Below are 11,501 nucleotides of genomic sequence, written 5' to 3' on the forward strand. Positions count from 1 at the left end.
GGGCCTGCCCCTAGCGAGGGCACCCCCTTCCTGGACTGGGGGCTCTGCCGTGGGACACACAGGAAGCAGAGAGAAAGCCCTGGAGCACTGGTGACTCGCACCCCTGCCTCGCCCTCCCACCCCGCCACGCAGTCCATTCCCGGCAACACCCCCGGGCCCTTCGCCGAGTGTCGTGGGGGGAAGGAGCTCCCACCACACTCTGCCTGTGGCCCGTGGGGGGCGCTCTGCTGGGCATGGCTCCCAAGGGGGTCGAGGGAACCCTCAGAACCAAAGCAATCCTTTTGCTTCTGGGACAGACGGGGGGCAGCTGCAGGAGGAACAGGATGGGCAGGACAGGGCAGCTGCCAGGCAGGAGGGCTGAGACCCTTGACCTCCGTGTCCCAGTCAGGGGAAACCCCAGAACAAACGGGGTGGGGACGGACAGACTGATAGAGCCCCAGGCTGTGCTGGTCTGGGAGGGCTTCCTGGAAGAAGAAGCAGCAGGAGTGAGGGGGCAGAGACAAAGGCAGGTGGGCAAGGGGCCGCTTCTAGACCCGGGGGTGGCTGGCGTGGTCTCCCAGCGGCCTCAGAGCCAGCAGTTGGCCGGCCACCAGCTCCACGTCAGGTCCTCGGCGAAGCAGCAACGCTTTCTCAAGTCCACGAAGCCTCAGCCCTGGGCCACCCCCGTGTGATCCAGCCCGGGGAAGGTGCTCGCCCGCGGTCTCTGAGCGCCAAGCGCAGGTGCCGCCTCCAGCGCCCAGGCCCCGCCCAGGAAAACCCCGAGGGCTCCTGCGATGGGGTTGCCTTCTAGCCCGGCTGCAAAATTCAGGACTGGGGGGCCCGTGGGCGAGCCCCTCCCCGAAATCCCTTCCCCGAGTGCGGCAGGCATGGTCACCGGTGAGAATTCCCCGTGTCAGGTTGATGGACAAGCTGCCAGCACAGGGCAGAGCCCGGGCTCCCCGTGCTTCCTGACCCTGACCCTGGCCGTGACGATCACAAGAAGCCCAGTGCCCCAGCAGGGTCCACGGCGGTCATCGGGGGTCTGAAAGGCTCAAGGCGGTGACGTCTGCCCCCATGCCACAGCCATGGGGGTTTTGCTGCCGAGTGTTGGTATCGTGAGGAGGAGACAAGGAGAGGGCTGGAGGACCCCTGCCCCGCCCCCCACAGCCCCCGGCTCTCCTGCACGCTGCTCCTCCGTGGGACCCCCGGAGAGACATCTACCCTGGACGGTCATGGTGCAGGGCACCAAGGTCAGCTGGCGACCGCGGTGGGCAGAGCGCGACACAGCGCCGACCGTCTCGCACAAGTCGCTTCATTTTGAAAAGCCGGCTCACTCTGTAACAAGGCTCGGGAAGGGGCCGGCGCTGTGGCACAGTGGGCAGATGCGCCGCCTGCAGTGCCAGCATCCATGTGGCCACCAGTTCCAGTCCCGGCCGCTCCAGTTCCAATCCAGCTCTCTGCTATGGCCTGGGAAGACAGCAGAGGAAGATGGCCCATGTGCTTGGGCCCCTGCACCCACGTGGGGGACCTGGAAGAAGCTCCTGGCTCCTGGCTTCACCTAGCCCAGCCCTGATCTTTGCAGCCTGGGGAGTGAACCAGTGGATGGAAGACCTCTCTCTCTTTCTCTCTCTCTCTCTGTAACTCTTCATTATTGTTGAGTGGCCTTTTAATGAATTCATTTAACCTGCTTCAAATATTTCTTCAAATTTAAATATCTATGTCAAGTTGAACACCTTCGGTGTAACCAGAAAAGCTGCCGTCTGCACTGCTGGAATCCCATATGGGCACCAGTTCGAGTCCCGGCTGCTCTACTTCTGATCCAGCTCCCTGCTAATGCACCTGGGGAAGCAGTGGAGGATGGCCCGATTCCCTGGGCCCCTGTACCCATGTGGGGGACCTGGAAGAAGCTCCTGGCTCCTGGCTTTGGACCAGCCCAGCTCTAGCCTTTGGGACCATTTGGGGTGTGAACCAGCAAATGTAAGATCCATCTCTCTCTCTAACTCTGCCTTTCAAATAAATGAAAATAAATCTTTAAAAAAAATAAAATAAAAGCTTGGACACCCTCGTCATGTCTGTCATCTGACGTCAGTAAAACTTTTCTTGGGATTCTGGGTAACTTACAGGAAGGGACCGAGGGTCTCGGGCCAGGATGAGACGACAGCGTGTCCAGCCCTGCTGTGGTCATGGCTCCCGACCTTGAGAGCTCAGAACTTGCACAGGAGAACCGCGGAGCTGGGGATGGGGGTGGGGGGGACAGGACGGCCGGGCCCCGGACAAGCGCGAGCCAGCTGACAGGCGGTGTGCAGGGCGCCCACCCACCGGCCCCTTCTGCTCGCCCCAGGCACCTCTCCCCATTCCTCCGCTCCTGCATGCCCGAGGCACTTTTGCTTCTGCCGACAAGCTGGCCAGGGCCCAGCCCAGGGCTGTGCGTCCTGTGGGCTTTCACGGTCGGGGGACGCTGTGCACCTGCTGCCCCAGCATTTCCTGCGTGGCGCCCGTTCTCCCTGCCTCCCGCCACCCCCAGCCACCACCGATCGGCCGCTGTCTCCAGGCTTTGCCAGGACGCCCTAGCACTGGACTTACCATTGGTGGCCGCGGTCAGTGTGGGGTAAGTGCCCTCCCTCAGACACATTGCCACTCAGAGCCACGCAGCTTGGCTGCTTCTGAGTTGGGGCTGTCGGGCAGAACCACTGGGCGCGTCCCCGCACGGGTCTCTCCGTGGCGCTAACCCTTCTCTCAGCTCTGGTTTTACCTCCGGTCGCTCACGGGGATCTCAAGGTGACTGCCAGCCAGGTGGTCGGCAGCCCCGAGACACCGTGCTGCGCCTCCTTCGTCTGTAGCGTCAGCGCTCTCTGGCGTGGTATCCCCAGGAACCCACAGCGCCTTCCTGCTAACTGTGGTCACCCTAGCCGGGGTGGCGGGCCACCTTTCCTCTAGCACGGCCACTTGGATATTTATAGCATCAGTCAGGGACCACAGAAAACCACCCACTGCTGGGGTCGGCGCTGTGGCGCAGCAGGGAGAGCCCCTGCCTGCAACACCGGCATTCCACGTGGGCGCTGGTTCAACTCCCGGCTGATCCATTTCCATCCAGCTCCCAGCTAATGCGCCTGGGAAAGCAGCAGAAGATGGCCCAAGTGCTTGGGCCCCTGAGCCCACATGGGAGACCCGGATGAGCTCCTGGCTCTTGGCTTCAGCCTGGCCCAGCACTGGCTGTTGTGGCCATCTGGGGAGTGAACCAGTGGATGGATGACTCCCCCCCTCTCTCTGTCTCTACCTCTCTCTCTGTAACTCTTTCAAATAAATACATGAATCTTAAAAAAAAAAAAACCTGTAGAACTTCTAGAATAAAACATAAGGAAAAAAAGCTGTAAAAAAAATTAGGGGCTGGTGGTGTAGCGTAGTGGGCATCCCCTGTGGGCACTGGTTTGTGTCTCCGCTGCTCCACTGCTGATCCAGCTCCCTGCTGATGGCCTGGGGAAGCAGTGGACGATGGGCCAAGTGCTCGGGCCTCTGTGTCTGCCTGGGAGACCCGGGTGAAGCCCTTGGCTCCTGGCTCTGGATCAGCCCAAATCCAGCCATTGCAGCCATCTGGGGAGTGAACCAGCGGATGGAAGACCTCTCTCTCCCTCTCTCTCTCTCTCTCAATCTCTCTCTGCCTCTCCCTTTCTGTTTGTAACCCTGACTTTCAAATAAATAAATCAATTTTTAAAAGTTCTATAAAACTTCTAAAATTAAGCATAGGAAACAAATCTTTAAAAAACACATAAGATTGTTATGGATTTGCTGACTTTTGGGTCCAGCCTGTGATTGGCAGGGCCACACCCAGTGATTACGTGGGCAGACGCTCCCCCCACCCGCTCTAGGGCGGGACCTGACACCAGGCTCAGCCTGGCTTCTACCACGCGCCCTTCTGCTTTGTGCAGCCCCAGCTTTAAAGGCCCTCCCCCAGACGGCAGGGCCGGTGTCCCCAGCCCAGGCTGACCCGAGCAGCAGGGTGGCCTCGGCTGGCGCTGGAGCAGCATCTGCAGTTTTCAGCTTTTTTTTTTTTTTTTTTTTGACAGGCAGAGTGGACAGTGAGAGAGAGAGACAGAGAGAAAGGTCTTCCTTTGCCGCTGGTTCACCCTCCAATGGCCGCCGCGGCCGGCGCGCTGCGGCCGGCACACCGCGCTGATCTGATGGCAGGAGCCAGGAGCCAGGTGCTTTTCCTGGTCTCCCATGGGGTGCAGGGCCCAAGCACCTGGGCCATCCTCCATTGCACTCCCGGGCCACAGCAGAGAGCTGGCCTGGAAGAGGGGCAACCGGGACAGAATCCGGCACCCCAACCGGGACTAGAACCCGGTGTGCCGGCGCCGCTAGGCGGAGGATTAGCCTAGTGAGCCGCGGCGCCAGCCAGTTTTCAGCTTTTTAGCTCAAGTACAGCAGACACTTCTTTATCTTAACTGGTTAATTAGAAAGGCAGAGCTACAGCGAGCGAGGGACACGGGGAGAAAGAGGTCTTCCACCCACCGGTTCACTTTCCAAGCAGCCACAACAGCCAGAGCTGGGCCAGGTGAGGCCAGGAGCCAGGAGCTTCATCCGGGTCTCCCACATGGGTGCAGGGGCCCAAGGACTCGGGCCGTCACCTGCTGCCTGCCAGACTCATTAGCAGGGAGCCTGATGGGAAGTGGAGGAGCCGGGACTGGAACCAGCGCTCCCCATAGGATGCCGGCAGCTGCGGCTTCACCCCAGCAGGCAGTTGCGAGTCCCCACGACGAGGGCTGCTCCGGCACCCCCGACTCCCTGAGGGCTCTGAGGGGAGCAGGGGCTCACTCGACTGAGGCCTCTGGGTCTCTGGTCCTGGAACCTCACCCTTCTGTTCCTCCTAGGGCCTGGCAGTTGCAGCCAGCATGGCCCCCCACCCGCACCAACAGGCGCCACGCTCCCCTCTGAGCCTCCACGCCTCCCTCTCCCCACCCCTGCTCCACAGGGAACCCCGTGGGGCGGCCCTGACACCTGCCGGGGACCCGGGGCCAGGGGAGGGCCGAAGTCCATCTCTCTAGGGCTCAGAATGGAATCCAACAGCAATGCAGCAGGCAAGCGTGGCGGGGGGGGGGGGCTGTGGGGTGGGGTCGGGGCTTCGCAGACCCCAGTCCCGCTGCCTCCCTGCCAGCCCCTGGGTTTCCCGAGGCCTGACTTGGGCTTGTCCTGCTGCATTGTCCCCACGACCGTGGTAGGGGAGGCCGAGTGTTGTGGGAACCTCCCCGGGGCACCCCTGGAGCCCCCGGAGTCCAGCCTGGCTGTTTCCTTGGGGGCGGGGACAGCGCAGGCAGCGGCAGCCTGGGGACCCCGGCCCTCCCGCCCGCGTGGGGCCGGCAGCTGCTTCCTGTTTGTGTCCGTGATGCGGCTGTTTTCCTGCCATTGGTGGAGATGGACGCCCCGAGCGAGACCGGCCGGCCCGCGGCAGCCTGCTGTTCCCAGGAGAAACTTAATCACTTTGTTTTCTTGGTTTAGGCTTTGCTTTTTAATTAAAAAACGAAACAAAACATAAAAACATGCGTGGCTGCAGCCCGGGGACGTGACGTCCCTTGCATGGACCCACGCGACCGTGGCTGTGGCCGTGGCATCCCTCGCGCCTGCCGCAGCCATCACTTTTCAGTGCTCTGCCCTGGTCTGCGGCACTGGGCCCACAGCTCCGGGGACGGCCAGGGCTGAGGACGCCCTCGAGGACTGGCTGGCTCCCGCCATGCGTGGGGGCCAGGGGCGGCCAGGAGGAGCAGTCCCTTGTCCCCTGCCTGGCCGGCAGAGCCGCAGCGGGAGCCAGAGTGGGTCCCTATCACAGGCCAGTGCCCCGCAGGAGCTGGAGGTGCCTGGGAGGCCTGGCACATGGACGGGTCAGGGCCCCTAGCGCGGGGTGGCTGGAGCCGCTGGGCCCCCCTCCCCGCCTCCCTGCAGCCTTCAGCCTGCCTCCCCTCTTCCTTCCTGCCTCTCGCCCTCTCCCCTCCCCTCCCCTTCCCTCCTTTCCACCCCCACCCCCACCCCCAGGAGCCCCAGCCAGGACAGGGGACACTCCTGGGAAAGCCCTGCTCTCTGGCCCCTTCGCTCTGAGGCTGGGGTAGCTGGGTCCTCACTGCGGGCCCCACGGGCTCCCGGCCCCTCCCTCCTGTGTCTGCACCTCCGTGGGCCCAGGGTGGGAGACAGCAAGTGAGGCTTTCTTGGTCCACCTTGGCACTGGGGGTGTTTAGGGCCAGGGCACCCCCCCTCTCCCTGCAGAGCCCTGGCCAACCATCCTCCCTGCACCCCAGGAGAGGCCCAGGCAACCCCACTTACAGGGCGAGACGGGTGACGGTGAAAGAGCCGTGAGACCGTGAGGAAGCAGCGGGCGGAGGACGGACAGGAGGTGAGGACCCAGATGGAGGTGACAGCATGGAGGGGCTCCTGGGGGAGGGAGGGAAGAGAGCAGGGGTGGGGGCGTAGCCTGGCTGGGTTGGGGGCGGAGTCAGGGCCATGTGGCTGCTGCTTCTCACACCTCACTACTTTACCAGGGGAAGATGGTGGCTCCACCAAAGGATGGTGGTCGCCGGCCCCCAAGGCGGCCAGTGCCCCTGGCCTCCACCTGTGCGGCCCCTCCCCTCCGGGCAGGGCTGACCGTCACCAGCCGCAGGCTGAGCTGCACGTGTGGCTCCGAGATCAGCTCACAAACAGCATCCCGGCTCCCTTCCTCTCTGAACACGGCCCTGCTCGGGAGGAAGCTGCCGCCATGCTGTCAGGCCACCCAAGCAGGCTCGTGCCGGAGTCCCCGATGCAGGGACAGAGACCCCCACCCTCAGCCACCAGCCTGCCAGAGGTGGCGGCCACCATGGAAGGGGACGCTCCGGCCAGCACCTTCGCACGGCTGTGGCCTGGGTGGCCGAGCTGACCGTGACCTGGGAGAGCCCTGTGCCACGGCCACCCAGAGAATCTTGCAGAAACGGAGATGATGACTGTCGCTCAGCGTCTCTCGTGTGTAAGTCTGGGGTGACTTGTGATGCTCAGCCAAGAACTCACACGGTCTTCCGGGGGGGCTCAGGGCAGGGGAAGGCGCTGCTGGGAGCAGGCTGGCGAGGACGGGGGCTCACGGGGAGTGGAGCGAGGTACCCCGCAGAGAGAGGCGGCTTCCGGGGTCCTGCCCTCCCTCCCAGAGCGGGGCAGTAGGGGACGGCGGGTCACAGGGACCAATCTCCAGTGACTGCGCCCGGGAAGACAGTCACACAGAAGCCCCAGCCAAGGGTAAGTGGAGGGCAGTTGTCTGTGTCTGGGGGCCTTGGGGTCTCCAGCGCAGCCTACAGATGGCCCAGAGTGGCTGACGTCTCAGAAGAAGGCCCAGGGGACACACCAATTAGGGATCAACAGGGCTGGCACCTTAGCAGCTGGCGTCTTTCAGGTCCTCAAGACCTGGGGCCAGCTGTTGTCCTCAGGCCAGACTGTGCGGTCTGAGGGACAGTTGCCTGCCTAGGTCTTCCCACGTGGCTGCACCCCCGGGCTGGCTTCCAAGAAGGGCCATTCACTGACCCATCCCACCATCCAACATCCATCCAACCCCCCGTCCATCCAACCATTCTACATCCATCCAATCCCCATCCATCCAATCATCTGACATCCATCCAACCACCCATTCAAGCACCCATCATCCATCCAACCCCCCATCATCCAACCCCCCATCATCCATCCAACCCCCCATCATCCATCCAACACCGATCCCAACATCCATCCATCTAACCCCCCATCATCCATCCATCTAACACCCCCATCCATCCAACCCCCCATCATCCAACCCCTCATCATCCATCCAACCCCCCATCATCCAACCCCCCATCATCCATCCAACACCCATCCCAACATCCATCCATCTAACCCCCCATCATCCATCCATCTAACACCCCCATCCATCCAACCCCCCATCATCCAACCCCTCATCATCCATCCAACCCCCCATCATCCAACCCCCCATCATCCATCCAACACCCATCCCAACATCCATTCATCTAACCCCCCATCATCCAACCCCCCATCATCCATCCAACACCCATCCCAACATCCATCCATCTAACACCCCCATCCCACCATCCATCATCCAACACCTACCATCTGTCTTCCCATCCCCCATCCATCCATCCATCCGTCTGTCCATCCATCTAGCATTCACCCATCCCCCATCCATCCATCCATGCACATCTTTCCATCCCCTGCTGAATTCCTTTGCCGACACCTGGGGGCAGGTGTCTGGTGTCCCGAGGGCCAGGTGTAGAGCCCCACGCAGTAGTGAGTGGTGAGAGGGAAGGCGAGGCCGTGCGAGCAGGCCCGAGTGGTTTGAAGGCACAGCTGAGGCAGGCCCAGGAGGTCCTGGGAAAGCTGTGGCCTTTGCCTCTGAGGTCTTGGGAGGCAGTGCGGGGTCCGAGTTAAAGGACCGCATGGCTGCCCCTGAGCAGGCTGAAGGGCCAGGGCTGGAGCCGGGAGCCAGCGGGCACCGAGTGGCCAGGCCATCGTAAGGAGCAGCAGGCAGTTGGAGCCCAGCGTGTGCTGAGGGTGGAGCTGGGCACCTGCGGAGTCCAGGGTGACTCCTGGGTCTGTCTGAACACCTGGAAGGACAGAGTGACCGGAAGCAGGAGACAGACAGGCACGTGGCATTCAGGGCTGGCTTCACAGCCAGCACAGCCTGGCGCCTCTGAGAGAGGGGTAGAGGACAGCGGGCGCCTGACCAGCTTGTGCTGCTGGGAGGACCCTGCCTGGGGTCCTTCCCTGGCCCCGCTGCCCAGCCACTCACTCCCCTGCCCCAGACTGGCCTCAGGGGTGTTGCGGGAGCCCTCAGAGCAGACCAAGTCCTGGCTGCAGTCCCAGCGAGGCCTGGCCTGTGGCCACAGACCCACAGGGCAGAGGGGCCGAGGCGGGCGGAGCGGCAGGGTGCGAGGAGGTGGCCCTGGGGCTGCACCCGGAGCCTTGGCGGAGTGGAGCAAGTGCCCCTCTTCCCCACTTCCGTACGCTCTCATCTGGCAAACGGCTGATCCTAGAAACCCAAAGCTTCCGGGCACGGAGGTGGCGGCCCAGGCCAGGGGCCCACCGTGTCCCTGCCCCCAGGGGCCCCTGTCTGGGACGGGGTGAGGTTCAGGTCCAGCTCCTCAGAGGAAAGAGGAGGGGCTGTCCCTGCCCACCCAGCGTCAGGCCGGCCCGGTTTCTATAGCACCAGTGACTGCGACACTCGGGGCTCTGGAAACTTGGTGGGCTAATCCGGGCACTAATCCTAGCAACGGGCTGGGCCTGCCACGGCGTGGCGGCCGCGGGGGCGCCGGGCGGCTCCTGAGACCCTCCTGCCCAGGGCTGGCCACCTGCGAGCCCAGGTGCTCCTGGGGTGGTGGCGTCGGGTGGCGCTGGCCCTGGGAGTGAGACCAGCCGTGGCCCCTGCCCCCGCTGCCTCTGGGCTGCCTGGGGTCCCACGGCCGCCCTAGCCTGGAGGTTGTCAGGATCAGAGGAGATTAGCAGGTGAGGCCACGCGTGCGGGCAGTGTGACTCCCCACTGGGAGCAGGCTCAGGGCCGCTGAGGCGCCCGCGGGGGCCCTGGGCCCTGGAAGGGAGGCCTGCTGCACATGCGTGTGTTGTGCATGTGTGCACATTAGCGTGCAAATCTGGGTGTGTGAATTGTGTGCCTGTACATGCATGCATGTACACATATGTGCCAGAATGTGAGTTTGTGTACCTTGTGTATCTGTGCATGAAGGTGTGCCTGTGTGTGCCTGTGCATGCCTGTGTGTACCTGTGTGTGCCTGTCTGTGCCTGTGTGTGCCTGTGTGTGTACCTGTGTGTACGTGTCTGCACCTGTGTGCGCCTGTGTGTGCCTGTGTGTACCTGTGTGTGCCTGTCTGTGCCTGTGTGTGCTTGTGTGTACCTGTGTGTGCCTGTGTGTACGTGTCTGCACCTGTGTGCACCTGTGTGTGCCTGTGTATACCTGTGTGTGCCTGTGTGTGCCTGTCTGTGCCTGTGTGTGCCTGTGTGTACGTGTCTGCACCTGTGTGCGCCTGTGTGTGCCTGTGTGTACCTGTGTGCGCCTGTGTGTGCCTGTGTGTACCTGTGTGTGCCTGTCTGTGCCTGTGTGTGCTTGTGTGTACCTGTGTGTGCCTGTGTGTACGTGTCTGCACCTGTGTGTGCCTGTGTGTACCTGTGTGTACCTGTGTGTGCCTGTCTGTGCCTGTGTGTACCTGTGTGTGCCTGTGTGTACGTGTCTGCACCTGTGTGCACCTGTGTGTGCCTGTGTGTACCTGTGTGTGCCTGTGTGTACCTGTGTGTACCTGTGTGTGCCTGTGTGTACGTGTCTGCACCTGTGTGCACCTGTGTGTGCCTGTGTGTACCTGTGTGTACCTGTGTGTACCTGTGTGTGCCTGTCTGTGCCTGTGTGTGCCTGTGTGTACGTGTCTGCGCCTGTGTGCACCTGTGTGCACCTGTGTGTGCCTGCGTGTACCTGTGGTACCTGTGTGTACCTGTGTATGTACCTGTGTGTACCTGTGTGTACCTGTGTGTACCTGTGTATGTACCTGTGTGTACCTGTGTGTGCCTGTGTGTACCTGTGTGTGTACCTGTGTGTACGTGTCTGCATCTGTGTGTACCTGTGTGTGTCTGTGTGTGCCTGTGTGTGTGCCTATGTGTAAGTGTGTGTACCTGTGTGTACGTGTCTGCACCTGTGTACACCTGTGTGTGCCTGTGTGTGCCTGTGTGTGTGCCTGTGTGTGCCTGTGTGTACCTGTGTGTACGTGTCTGCACCTGTGTGTGCCTGTGTGCACCTTTCTGTACCTGTGTGTGCCTGTGTGTACGTGTGTGTGCCTGTGTGTACCTGTGTGTACCTGTGTGTACGTGTGTGTGCCTGTGTGTGCCTGTGTGTACCTGTGTGTGCCTGTGTGTACGTGTGTGTGTGCCTGTGTGCACGTGTGTGTACCTGTGTGTGCCTGTGTGCGCCTGTTTATGCCTGTGTGTGCCTGTGTGTACGTGTCTGCACCTGTGTGTACCTGTGTACCTCAGTGTCTGCGTCCCCAGCGTGTTTGCCTTTTAGCTGTTCACTCATCACTCACCCACTAATTCATTCATTCATTCAGCAGCAGTCAGAAAGTGCCAGGAGGTGCCGGGAGGTGCCGGGAGGTGCCAGGAGGTGCCAGCTGTCTGCCTGGGTGTGGCTGCTGCTCCTGTGGCACCGATCCTGCAGGTGTGCATGAGGCAGCAGCAGCTGACGGCTCCCAGGGCTCAGCACAGGCAGCCTCCCCCAAGAAGGCCACCCTGGGCTCTGCCTGCAGGCCCTGGTGGGCAGGGCCTGACAGTGGATGGACGCTTGCACCTGTGGGGCCCAGCCTCAGCCCAGGTCGTGTGGGTGCTGAGCCCTGGGAGGTGCTGGGGGCTGCAGTCCGGCTGGCCTGCGCTGGAGCTCCTGGCTCGCCTGCCGCCTGGTGACGGTGCAAGTTGGGCCTCAGTTTCTCCATCCGTCACTCTGACGGCTCACTGGACACACATGGCTGGTGTGCGCTCTG

At 62.3% G+C, this 11,501-nt stretch overlaps 1 pseudogene; it reads left to right on the top strand.

Annotated features, from left to right (window-relative positions):
- Positions 1-9,652: 9,652 nt before the first annotated feature.
- LOC149128234 (uncharacterized) lies at positions 9,653-11,032 on the top strand (annotated as a pseudogene).
- The last annotated feature ends 469 nt before the right edge of the window (positions 11,033-11,501 follow it).

The sequence above is a fragment of the Oryctolagus cuniculus genome, chromosome 1 (genome assembly GCF_051225735.1).
Source record: "Oryctolagus cuniculus isolate XC-2025 breed Fujian yellow rabbit chromosome 1, ASM5122573v1, whole genome shotgun sequence".
Classification (NCBI taxonomy): domain Eukaryota; kingdom Metazoa; phylum Chordata; class Mammalia; order Lagomorpha; family Leporidae; genus Oryctolagus; species Oryctolagus cuniculus.